This window comes from Camellia sinensis, chromosome 10, assembly GCF_055761805.1.
Source record: "Camellia sinensis isolate YWXY chromosome 10, ASM5576180v1, whole genome shotgun sequence".
Lineage (NCBI taxonomy): Eukaryota > Viridiplantae > Streptophyta > Magnoliopsida > Ericales > Theaceae > Camellia > Camellia sinensis.
This window is the reverse complement of record NC_138970.1, coordinates 15,122,321-15,134,251: the sequence shown is the minus strand read 5'-3', so window position 1 is coordinate 15,134,251 and position 11,931 is coordinate 15,122,321.

The following is an 11,931-nucleotide window of genomic DNA, read 5'->3' as shown; positions in this document are numbered from 1 at the left end:
AGCTTTATATTGCATGCTTGTAGGGTAATTGTCCTTATAAGTTTGGTATTTTAAGCATTAGACATCATCTTATTTGAGTGGATGGCATTTATTTATAGTTTTCCACACTTGTGATCACCTTTAATTACCTCTGCAACCTCCTTCATTTCTTGTCTGTTGCTTTGCTTTGAGAGTCGTTTCAAACCTATTGTTTTTTTAAGCTTGAGATTGAGGTCGTCATGCTTAATGGTTTAATCCCTTTTAGGGGTTCATTATCAACGGCATGACATCTCTCTCATGGCTTAAGCCAACTCTTGGTTTGGTACTTCTCTCCATTAGAGGACTTAACCTCACTTTTGGACTCAATTGATTAAAGAATGAATGGTAATCTAAAATGGAGTAATAAAATTGAGCCTAAAAAAAGGTGCAAGATAATAACTTGGTAGGGTTTAATCGGACATTAATTGAACCTTTGAGTCTCGAGTCATTTCATACTCATTAGTGATGTAAACGACTCAAGATTTGTTGTCAACTACTTCCCTTGATCATTCATGATAGGGAGGTGGTTTTGAGAGTCTTGTTTTGTTGCACTCATTGAACTTGCACACTTTGATTTATAAGCCATCATGCAATGAAATTGCATCCATTGATAGCTTGTGAATCAAGTTTTGTCACTTCTTTAAGCTGTTTGATGATAAATAGGGGTGAGTTGTGCAAACATCCCTTGAGAATGCCCTATGCTTGCTTTGTTTGCTCTCTGTTGTAGTAGGAAGAACTAGGCAGTACTGGCCGGCAGGCCCTCACTTCTGGCCGGCTGGCCACTTGTGCAAAACCTAGCTGTTAGGACCCAAACCTGCTCTTGATGGTTTAGCATCGGCTAGTAATCCGCCATTTCCAAAGGCCTGCTTCACAGTAACAATAATTATACAATGGAAGGGGCCGGCGGAAGCCTATAAATATTAAAATATGATGTCCAAAGAGTTGTGCGGACTTAAATGCACAAACAACTTATATATAAATACCATTACGGACATAAGTCCAAGTCCATATTCAATATATATGTAAAAACTGAAGTCCAAAACACGTCTAAGTACAAAATGAAAGACATGTTGGGGAAATAAATCCCAAAGCCAAAATAACTTATGAAATATTCACTTGACTTCATATGGCATTCATTCAAAAGAGGTGGATTTAGACCACCCAAAACAAAGCCTTGACAATAACGGTTTGGAACCTCGTGGTGAGGCACAGTAGGTTGGCTTGACAAAACGAAATTAGGCTAACGCCGCTAACTTTGCTCCGATGCCTGACCACCTACATATATACAATAAACTGTGAGCTAAAGCCTAGTGAATAACGAATGTGTAAAGGGGTTAAGAATGAATGTCCTTTTAGTAATTAAAACAGTTAATTGCATTTGTAGATTAGTTATTCAATCAGTGTCTCGTATTTCACGTCATATCAGTCATTTAGAAATCATAGCAGTCATACGTGGTACATCCGATAGCAGAACAGTACAGTAGGTCTTAATAGACCGAACAGTCAGTTGATGGCCATCAATACAGTAAACAGTAGTAGTTCCAAACATTAGAACAGACAGAGATCTCTGTAACAGTAGCAATAACAGTAACAGTAATCGTAGTAGTAACAGTAATAGTCATTTGCTATGGATGCCATGAGTACAGTTCGTAAAATAGGACAAACATTCATTCAGTAAGCAATATTATTTCAGAAAGCAGTACAGTTAATCATTCAGAAAATAATTATAATTGAACATAGCTTTACAACATTGTTACTCACAGTGGGTTAAGTCAATATAAGGCCTCGGATGCCCCCCTATATAAATCACATAACAAAAACACAATGGAAGCATCATTTAATATTCATTTCATCTTAATTCAGCTCTCTTTATGTGTTTCTAATTTATCCAATGGCTATGCGAGTCCAATTGATGCCTAAGAATACTTAGAATGTCATGAGGATGCAATTATGCATTTAAATGAGTTAGTCAAAAATTACTGAAAATAGGGTCCTCGCTCGAGCGCCACTTTGGTCGCTCGAGCGGACTGTACAATTTTGAAAAACTTCTGGGAGCTCAATTTTCACGCTCGAGCGAGACTTTTCTCGCTCGAGCGGACAACATCAATTCTGGAATTTCCAGAATTGTAATTGAAGTTCAAATTTGATATTCAAAGCCTCAAAACTTGAATTTTTGGTACAAAAATATGGAGAACCATTGTATAATTTAGTAAACACTCTCAATTAGAAATCATTTATTCAAAATCATGCTCCAATTGTCCAAATTTAGTTTTAACTCATTTTCTTTATATCAAACCCACAATATTAAAATATGAATTAGACTTTCCAAACTCTTGAAATTACATTACATGCATGGATTAAAAATCTAATTATAAAATCAAAACTTTAGGATTAATTCCAAATTCCCACCCATGAACTTGATTTTCTTAAAGCATTTCCTTTGTCTCTTCAAAATATGAACTTGAACGGCTCAGTTTCCTTAAAACTCATGTATTATAAGAAAATACTACAAAATCAAATCAAAACAATTAATTTTCCAAATTAATTTCCACAACTATGAGTCTACTTAATTTCTTACTTAAAACCTTATTCTTACAAAATCTATGAGACTAATTCCATAACTTTCTTAATTCATGATGCATGGAGGATTATCTAAAACATGAAATTAAAGTTATAAAACTCTTAGAAAAACATTTGCATGTGTGAAATTAGGATCAAAATTCAAACCAATTACATACAAAATTCCTTTAATTAATATTAAGTTCAAAATGTTCATGAATTCATAATTTCCCAAAACTTGCTCTTCTTATACCCAAACATGAAATTAATTCTTCAAATCTCTTAAAAATTCATTGTGGCATGTAAAGATGAAGTCCAAATTTATGAGGAATAACACAAGTTAAACTTACTTGATAAATTTGCCCAAACTTATTTCCTTAATCTCAAGCTCAACTCAATTTATTTTAACCTCAATTTAATTCACAATCATAGATGTTCCAAAATATGTTTAATTTGAGTCAAACTCTTAGATTACATTACATGCATGGGTTAATAATTAAAATCAAAACCCATATTTATTTTTTAATTCTCCCAAATTACATACATGTAGAAATAAGGCCCAAATTCATGCAAGATATTCAACATCAAACCAAAAATGATTAATTTTCATAACTATGAATCCTAGCTTTATTTTCTTGTTCAAACCCATTTCCTTGCAATTTACATGGAATTGATCCTAAACTCTTCTTAATTTCAAGTGTAATGTAAAGATTCTACAAAAATTAAGTTTGATTTCATACCTTAAACTTTTAATCTCAAAAAGTTTAATTGATTCCCTTCTAATTCCCTTGTTCCTCCTAGCTTTTCTTCCCTTAGTTTTCCTTCTTCTTGAGCTGAAATTGCTTCCTTCCCTCTCTTGGTTCTCTCTATCTCTCTCTCACTCACGGGTTATCCAAAGCAATGTGAAGTTCCCCTTCCTTTTTTTTTTTGCTCTCAAATCCCTCTAGCATAAGAATGCACCTAGCAAGATAAAATAATAAAACGAGGAGTTATCTACTCTCTCTCTCTCCCCTCATGTACACATACTCCCTTCTTTACAATACACACATGCACACTCCTTCAGGCCTCTAGCACAACACTCACATGCACACACACATAGAATTTCTCAGCACACCCAGGTTTCTCAGCACACACGCCCACATATATCCTCTAATTCTAAATTATTCTACAATTAAAGTTAAGATTAATTCAATTAAATAACATTTATTCTTAATAAGTGTTTATTAACATATAATTAAATTAACCATAACTAATCATAAATCTCCCATAATTTAATTAATCTAATTGACTTCCATTAGAGCCTGATTAAATATATTTAAATTTATCAATCTGAATCAGATTTTTAACTCCCAAAAGGCTCCAAATATTAAATTAACCTCATTGTCATCATCAATTTTGATTTCTCAGATCATTTAGGCCTTTAATTTCTGATCAGACTCCAAATTCCTGTCAAGAAATTACATATTCAAATTAGACACTTCATAAATAAGTTTAATTCATAACAACCACAATTCTCAGTCCTCATGAATTAATTAGCTCCAATTCTGACCCAATTAATAAAATATCGATTTTATAGATCTGAATCGAATATTTAATTAAGCTCCCATACGGTCCGATACTCGAAATTAAACTAATTCAATTCACCAATTATACTCTCTTGAGCCATGTTGGCTTTCAATTTCTAATTTCAAAATAAATCCTCAATAGAATCACTACAACAAAAAGCAGTTTTGGCGACCAAAAATGTAAATTTCGTCGCTGAAAGTAGGACAATTGGCGACTAAAATTGAATTAGTAGCCAAAAGTGAAGACTTTTGGCGACTAAAATAGTTTTGTAGCCAAATGTGTACTTATTGGCGACTAAAAATCAGATTAGTTGCTGAGTACATAGGTTTTAGTGACTAAAACAATTTTAGTAGCCAAAGGTGAAGGATTTTGGCGACTAAAAAAGATTAGTAGCCAAAAGTATAGGCTTTGGCGACTAAAAAATGGTTTGGTCGCCGATTGTAGGTGTTTTACCGACAAAAAAAAATGTTGTAGCCAAATGTAAAGGTTTTTGGCTACTAAAAAATTTTTAGTAGCTAAAGTGGACAATTGGCGACTGAAATTGAGTTTAGTCGGCAAAAGTGGCGGTTTTGGCGACTAAAAATCAGTTTAGTCGCCGAAAGTGGTTATTTTTAGACAGAAATTAATTTTTTTAGCGACTAAATTATTGGTAGTAGCCAAAACTAAGGTTTTTGGCGACTAAAAAAAACTTTAGTCGCCAAAAGTGGCTCCCTTTTTTTTAATAATTAATTTATTTTTTACATAAATTAATATTGAATAAAAATAATTATATTTATATATATAGTTTTAAATTAATACGGGTCAATATACTATATAAATAATATATATTGCATATATATTCATGTGATCTTGTGGTGGAATAGTGGAGGGAGTGTGTTGGTAAAGGTGCACAAAGTAGAAGGTCCGTGGTTCGAATCTCAGAAAAAGCAAAAAAGTTGGTAATTTTTTTTTTTTTTCACGAAAGCACCTTTGGCGACTAAAATTATTAGTCGCCAAAAGTCTTTATTTTGGCGACTAAATGGATTAGTCGGCGATTCAGTGAGTATTGGCGACTAAAGGATTAGTCGCTAAATGTATGATTTTGAAAAGTGTAAATCACTATTGGCGACTAAAATGTTGGTCACGAAAGAACTGCTTTTTGGCGACTAAAAAAAGTTTTCGTCGCCAATACCTCTGCCGACCATCTATACGCGACAAAACCAATGACTAGAAAAATTAGTCGGGGAAAGTAAAAAGTCGACTTTTGACAACTAAAAACGGACTTTTGGCGACTAAAAATTTAGTCGCCAAAGGTGTTTTTTCTTGTAGTGAATCATATACAAATCAAACTAAATAATTCTTATGACCCCAAATTAAATTAGAACAATGGGCGATTAAAATTCAAATTTCCTTAATTAATTAAGTGCTAATTATTATATGCGGTGGGATCATCACACTAGCAGAGTACTTTTGAAGCAGAACAGAGTTGGTCTTAAGGTGGAAAATTGTACAAATGTTCTAGTGCAACAGAGGCATCTGGTAGCACAACAATGGACTTTTTCGAGTAGAAATCCGTACATGAATGTGGATCCCTTGCTTTCGAAGACGGAGTAGTTAGCTAGATAAATTAATTTTGTAGCTTAATTATTTCTCTAAGTGCATTTGTGTTGTAATTAATTAGTTAATTAATGTAATTAAGAAGCTAGTTAATTTTGTTATTGTAATTATTTGATTAGCTAAAGTAGTTAATTAGTTGTGATTTGATGTTGTAAGAACTAGTGAGCTTAGAATAGTTAGTTAATGTATTTTATTCGGTTTGTAATAGCTAGTTAATTCGTAGTTAATTAGCTTAGCTAGTTAGTTAATTCGGACCCTCCTGTGCAAGGACAAGCAAACTTGTAATAATGTGTATGTCTTCCAACCCCACGTCTTTCTCCCTTTTATTTATCCGCTTAAGATGGTTAGTTTAGGATATCATGTTTTGTTTAGCATCTCTCATTCCTTGCATCCATTGTCTTGCTTATATTTGAGCTCAGTTCATCATTCTAACTTGCATTGTAATTTACATACTTCTTTGAATACGTGTTGAAACTGCATGCTATCAAGTTGGTTCACATACCATGTTAAGTAGTCGAGCCTATTTAAATTGCATCTTGCAAGTGTTGCATTAGGCATCTTGCATTAGTTAGGATCATGTATTTTTCTAACTCTTTTGTTTCTTTCGGCTTGCCATGGAGTGCGGGGTGAGTATTTTATTACTTTAGCATATCGCATGCATGTGATTGCTGCCATGTTTAGTATGCTTACCATGAGGCTAAATGCTTAATTGATAAACTGTTTGAATGCCTGTGGATTAAGGCTTTTTTATTGAATTGGAATAATTTGAGTAATGTTCATATGCAATCACTTTTTCAAGTAGTACATATTCAAAATAATTTTCAAACAAACAAGAAATCAAATGTTCCAATTTTTGCAAGTTAGTCTATACTTGTGTGTGCGTCACATAGTAAGTTAGCCTAATAAATTGGAACAAGAGCATATAATGTAAATAAGAATCACAATCATGATTAGTAGAGGCCGATCTTTGATCGGGCTAGCGGGAGTGCTCAATTCATGACCTTCCCCTCTTGAACTTAAGTTGCCGAGCCGAGACAACACTTTGGTTATAGCGATCCCGGTTTTTCCTTCCTTTGTATACTGTATTCTAGACATGGTTTCGTGGATTTGTTTTGTATCATTATCACTTCTAGCCTTTACTCTTTGTATTTGAGTCTTGGGTTGTGATGGGAAAGTTTAAAACAGGTTGGTTGCACTTTGAAACCAAAAGGTGATGCCTAGGTTTTTGCCTTCACGCTCGAGCGGAAGTTTCAACGCTCGAGCGGGCTTTTCGTTGTTGCTTCTCTGCTCGAGCGGGAGTTTTTACGCTCGAGCGTGGTTTTCCATCTCCCAGTACTTTACTCTGCAGTCCGTCCGCTTGAGCGATATTTTTTTTACGCTCGAGCGTGATCTCTTGATTTTGTCCCTCCGCTCGAGCGGATACCATCGTCTGCAAAACTTCTGGAAGGATGCAATCGACGCTCGAGCGGCTCTTTTCACACTCGAGCGTGAGTCTGTGTCTTACGCTCGAGCGGAGTTTTTCACGCTCGAGCGTAGAGTAGACTACATCAGTCTGTGATTTCACTTTTTGGATCACTTTTTGACCTACTTTTTCTTTCTTAACTTTTAAAAACCGCCATTTGAGAGTTTCTCTCTCTACTCTCACCTTCTCTCTAAGATTTGATCTATTCCTTGGGGTCTTCTACCCTAGTTCCTTTGAAAGAAAGGTAGAGCTTCGCGAGAGCTTTCTTTTAATCTGAAAAAGAGAGGATTTGGAGCACTTTGGAATTTGAGTCTTCATCTCCGTCTTCTCCATTCGGGTTATTTTCTTCAAGGTAGGGATTTCCTACTCCATCTTATAAGTTTTGTTCTAAGTTTTGATATTTTGATATGTTGGGAATACTTTGGTAATTTTGGGAAAAACCCTAGTTGTAATAATGAATTAATTTGTATAATTAATTTCAGGAAATTGGGGAATTTGGTTAAATTCATGAAATTGAGGAATTCATTGATTAAATGGTGTAGTTGTATAATTTAAATCACTCACCTATTGAATTGTTGATGTATTTATTTCCAGTCTAGAAATAACTGTTTGGGCTATCGGTGGAGGATAGTCGTGTTTGTTGTAGACATTGTATGTGAATTAGGGAAAATTGAAACTAATCAAATTGTTTAAGTCATAAATTTAGACTATTGAATTAATACAGAATATACATGTATTGATTGAGCATTGCATATGCATATTGTTTGGGAGGAGATAGGGGATGTACTCCACGGTTTAGGGGAAGATAGGGGATGGACCTCTAAACCGGAATTTTGTTTGGGAGGAGATAGGGGATGGACTCCATTAGCATCACTATTATTTGTGCTTATTATATTGAAGTGTTTTGCATGTTATTGATACAGCACTAAAATGTGTATCAAACGGGAAGTATGAAGTGTTTTAATATGAGCCTGATTCTCATTAATGTTGTTGATATTAGAAGTAATGTGAATGTGATATATAATTCATTGTTGTAAGTTTGGCCAGGTTCTGAGCCATATTAATAATAATGGGAATTGAAACATGTCATAGACATTAGTGTCTTGAGACGGTATTAAGTCACAATTGATTATCTTGGTTAACCATCTATTGAATGCTATAGCTTTATTCAATGCTTATATTTGGTTTAGTATTTTCTACTGGGCTGTGGCTCACCCTTTATGGGAACATCATTTTCAGGTTCAGGTGATAAGCTACCTCCAAGGACTTAGCTTGGAAGGAATTGGAGTTGAAGACTCTGTTTAGTTTAGTTGTTCTTTATTTATTTGATATTACATGTAAACATTCAAGCCTAGGGCTTTATTTGTATTTGAGTTAGCACTCATATTTTGTGTCCAAGTGTTGGCTTGGAAAGATGTTAGCCCGTAAGGCATTTAATTTGATGTTACATGTAATGTTTTTTTTTAATAAGAATACTCTGATGAATAGAATAACGGTTGGTTTTCTTTTATTAATGCATGTCAATGTTATGTATATTATGGGTTTATTTTGGGGGCGTTACAACTTGGTATCAGAGCGTACCGGGTTTGAATACTTTGGGTACGTGGGAAGTGATTAGTATCACAATGGGTTCGTCTCGTTTGACAGAGACTTTGTGTAATGTTATATGCTTACATGATAACATGTTTATGTGGCTATGTGGGTATGGAATGTAGTTCCTTGGATGTTGATTGGACCCTTGAGTTTCTAGTAGTCTTGTTGGAAAGGCACTTGATCAATGCTGCTTCCAACCGGAACTATAGTAACGCTTCGGGACTATCATCACCCAGGAATGAAATTCGTAGGTGCTTATGTGATTATGTGCTTACATGGAATGAATTAATGTTGTCCAATGCATTAGAACGCGAGTGTTTAGCCTCGGCACATTTATTAATGTGCTAACGTTTTTGTTTCCTTTATTAGGATGTCAGGACGAGGATGAGGACGCGGTAGGCGTGGTAGGCCGGGTAGGCAGGAGGTGCCTGTGCCAGAGGAGATTCCGACAGTTCAGGAGGGAATTGGCCAGGCCAATGTGGCCGAGCCAGTAGGCCAGCAGGCTATGGGCGCTCTGGCCCGAGAGATAGCAGGGACATTCAGGGAGTCAGTAGGCATTCTCAGAGCTGAGAATCAAGCTCGGGTTGTTGTTGCGGATGCAGGACCTTCCTTTCTGAAGAGGGAGTTCTTTCGGTCAAACCCGGATGAATTTGTGGGTGATCCTAAAGAGCCGCTTAAGGCAGATGAATGGCTCGAACAGACAACAAAGACGTTTGAGATGCTTGGCATCGAAGACGAGGGGTTGAAAGTGACCTTGGCATCTTTCCAACTGAAGGGGGATGCGGGTCAGTGGTGGAAGTTCACTAAGGGTCGGATAGGAGGTACATGGGAGGCTTTTGTGAATGCTTTCCAGGAGAGGTTCTTATCTCCAGCAGTTAGGGAGAGGCTGAGAGACCAGTTCTACCAGCTTAAGCAGTCGAGTTCTTCAGTGGCCGAGTTTGAGGCTGCATTTACTAGCTTGTCCAGGTTTGCACCTGAGTTGGTGGCGTCAGAAGAACGCCGTTGTATCGAATTTGAGAAGAAGTTGAGGCGTGGTCTCAAGCTGCGAGTTGGGGGAACTATGATTCGGGATTATGGGCGTCTGGTTGATGCTGCAGCCCACATGGAAATCATGATGCAGGAGGAGGAAGAAGGACAGAAGGGCTCCAAGAGGAGTCAGGATGGTCAGAGTGATGGTAGGAGACAGAAGGGTTTTAATCCCCAGCAGTCTCAGAGTAGCTTTTCTAGATCGACTTTTCCTGTGCCGAGTGCTAGTTCAGCGAAAGGCAGTCAGGGATACATTACCTGTTTCAAGTGTGGCCAGCTGGGTCACAAGTCTCCAGTTTGTCCTCAGAGGGGAGGAGTGCAGAGAGCAGCATCATCTTCGGCTCGATCTCAGAGCCAGAGTCAGGGTAGAGGCCAGCCACTCTTGTGTTATCAGTGTGGTCAGCCAGGGCATATGAAGAGGTATTGCCCTCAGTTGGGTGGCACACCTGGTGCATCTGGTTTGAGACAGATTCAGGGCCAGCAGCCAGCTCAGTCAGTTCAGGCCTCAAGGGCCAATCAGGGGGCTTCATCGTCCCAGTCGATGCAGCAGTCTTATGCTCCTAGGGGTGAGCAGGTTGATCAGAGGTCGTCTGGGCGCGTGTATTCTGTTACCGCGCAGGATCTTGTACCGGCACCATCAGTTGTGAGAGGTACTTTCTTGTTTTGCAACTCGGTTGCTAATGTTTTGATTGATACGGGTGCATCTCATTCCTTTGTGTCTGCTGCATTTGCATCTGTTTTGGAGTTGGAGTTAGCACAGTTAGCATCTCCTATTTGTGTAGTGTCACCTCTTGGGGGTGAATTGATTTTGAAACCAGGTGTTAGGGGTTGTGATATAGAGGTTGATTATCATAGAATCCCATTTTCCTTTGTAGTTATGCCTATGAGGGGCTTCGATGTTATTTTGGGTATGGACTGGTTATCGTCATACCGGGCAGTTATTGATTGCTACCGCCAGAGGGTCACTTGTTATACCGTGAGCGGAGAGTGTTTTCATTTTCTGGGGGATCGGGTTGGTAGTGTGTTGCCACCGAGGTATGTTCCGCAAGGACGGAGTGAGCTTAGTGGTCTACTTGCTAACCTTTCGATTACTGAGGATGATGAGACTTAGATTGTGTTGCCAAGGGTGGTTTGTGAGTACTCGGACGTCTTTCCTGAGGATCTTGTTGGTTTGCCACCGCATCGGGAGATTGAAATCTCTATTGACCTAGTGCCCGGCACAGCGCCGATTTCTATGGCACCTTATCGTTTCGCCCCAGCCGAGTTAGTTGAGTTGAAGATCCAACTCCAGGAGTTGCTAGATAAGGGCTATATACGTCCTAGTGTGTCGCCATGGGGAGCACCGGCCCTCTTTGTTAAAAAGAAAGGTGGTGCTTTGAGACTTTGTATAGATTACCAGAAATTGAATCGGGCTACGGTTAAAAATAAGTATCCTATGCCTCGTATAGATGATCTGTTCGATCAGTTAAAGGGTTCTCGTTGTTTCTCGAAGATAGACTTGAGATCGGGTTATCATCAGTTAAGAGTTAGGGAGGAGGATATTCCGAAGACGGCATTCCGTACGCGATATGGCCACTATGAGTTTCTGGTGATGCCATTTGGGCTCACCAATGCACCGGCAGTGTTTATGGATTTGATGAACCGAATTTTCCGGGAATTCTTAGATCGTTTTGTAGTCGTCTTCGTGGACGACATCCTTATCTATTCACCTTCTGAGGAGAAGCACAAGGAACATTTGAGAGTGGTGCTTGAGCTACTTAGAGCCCATAAGCTTTATGCGAAGTTTGGGAAGTGTGAGTTCTGGCTAGAAGAGGTCAAGTTCTTAGGCCATGTAGTTTCTGGAGAAGGGGTGTCTGTTGATACATCCAAGACTGAGGCAGTGCAAGATTGGGCGGAGCCTAAGAGTGTGTTTGAGATCCGCAGTTTTCTGGGGTTAGCTGGGTATTATCGTCGGTTTGTGAAGGATTTCTCCAGATTAGCTTCACCTTTGACTAGATTGACTCGGAAGGGATTCAAATTTGTATGGAGTGAGATTTGTGAAAAGTCGTTCCAGGAGTTGAAAGTTAGACTGACCACTACCCCGGTCTTGATTATTCCGGAGAGAGGGTTAG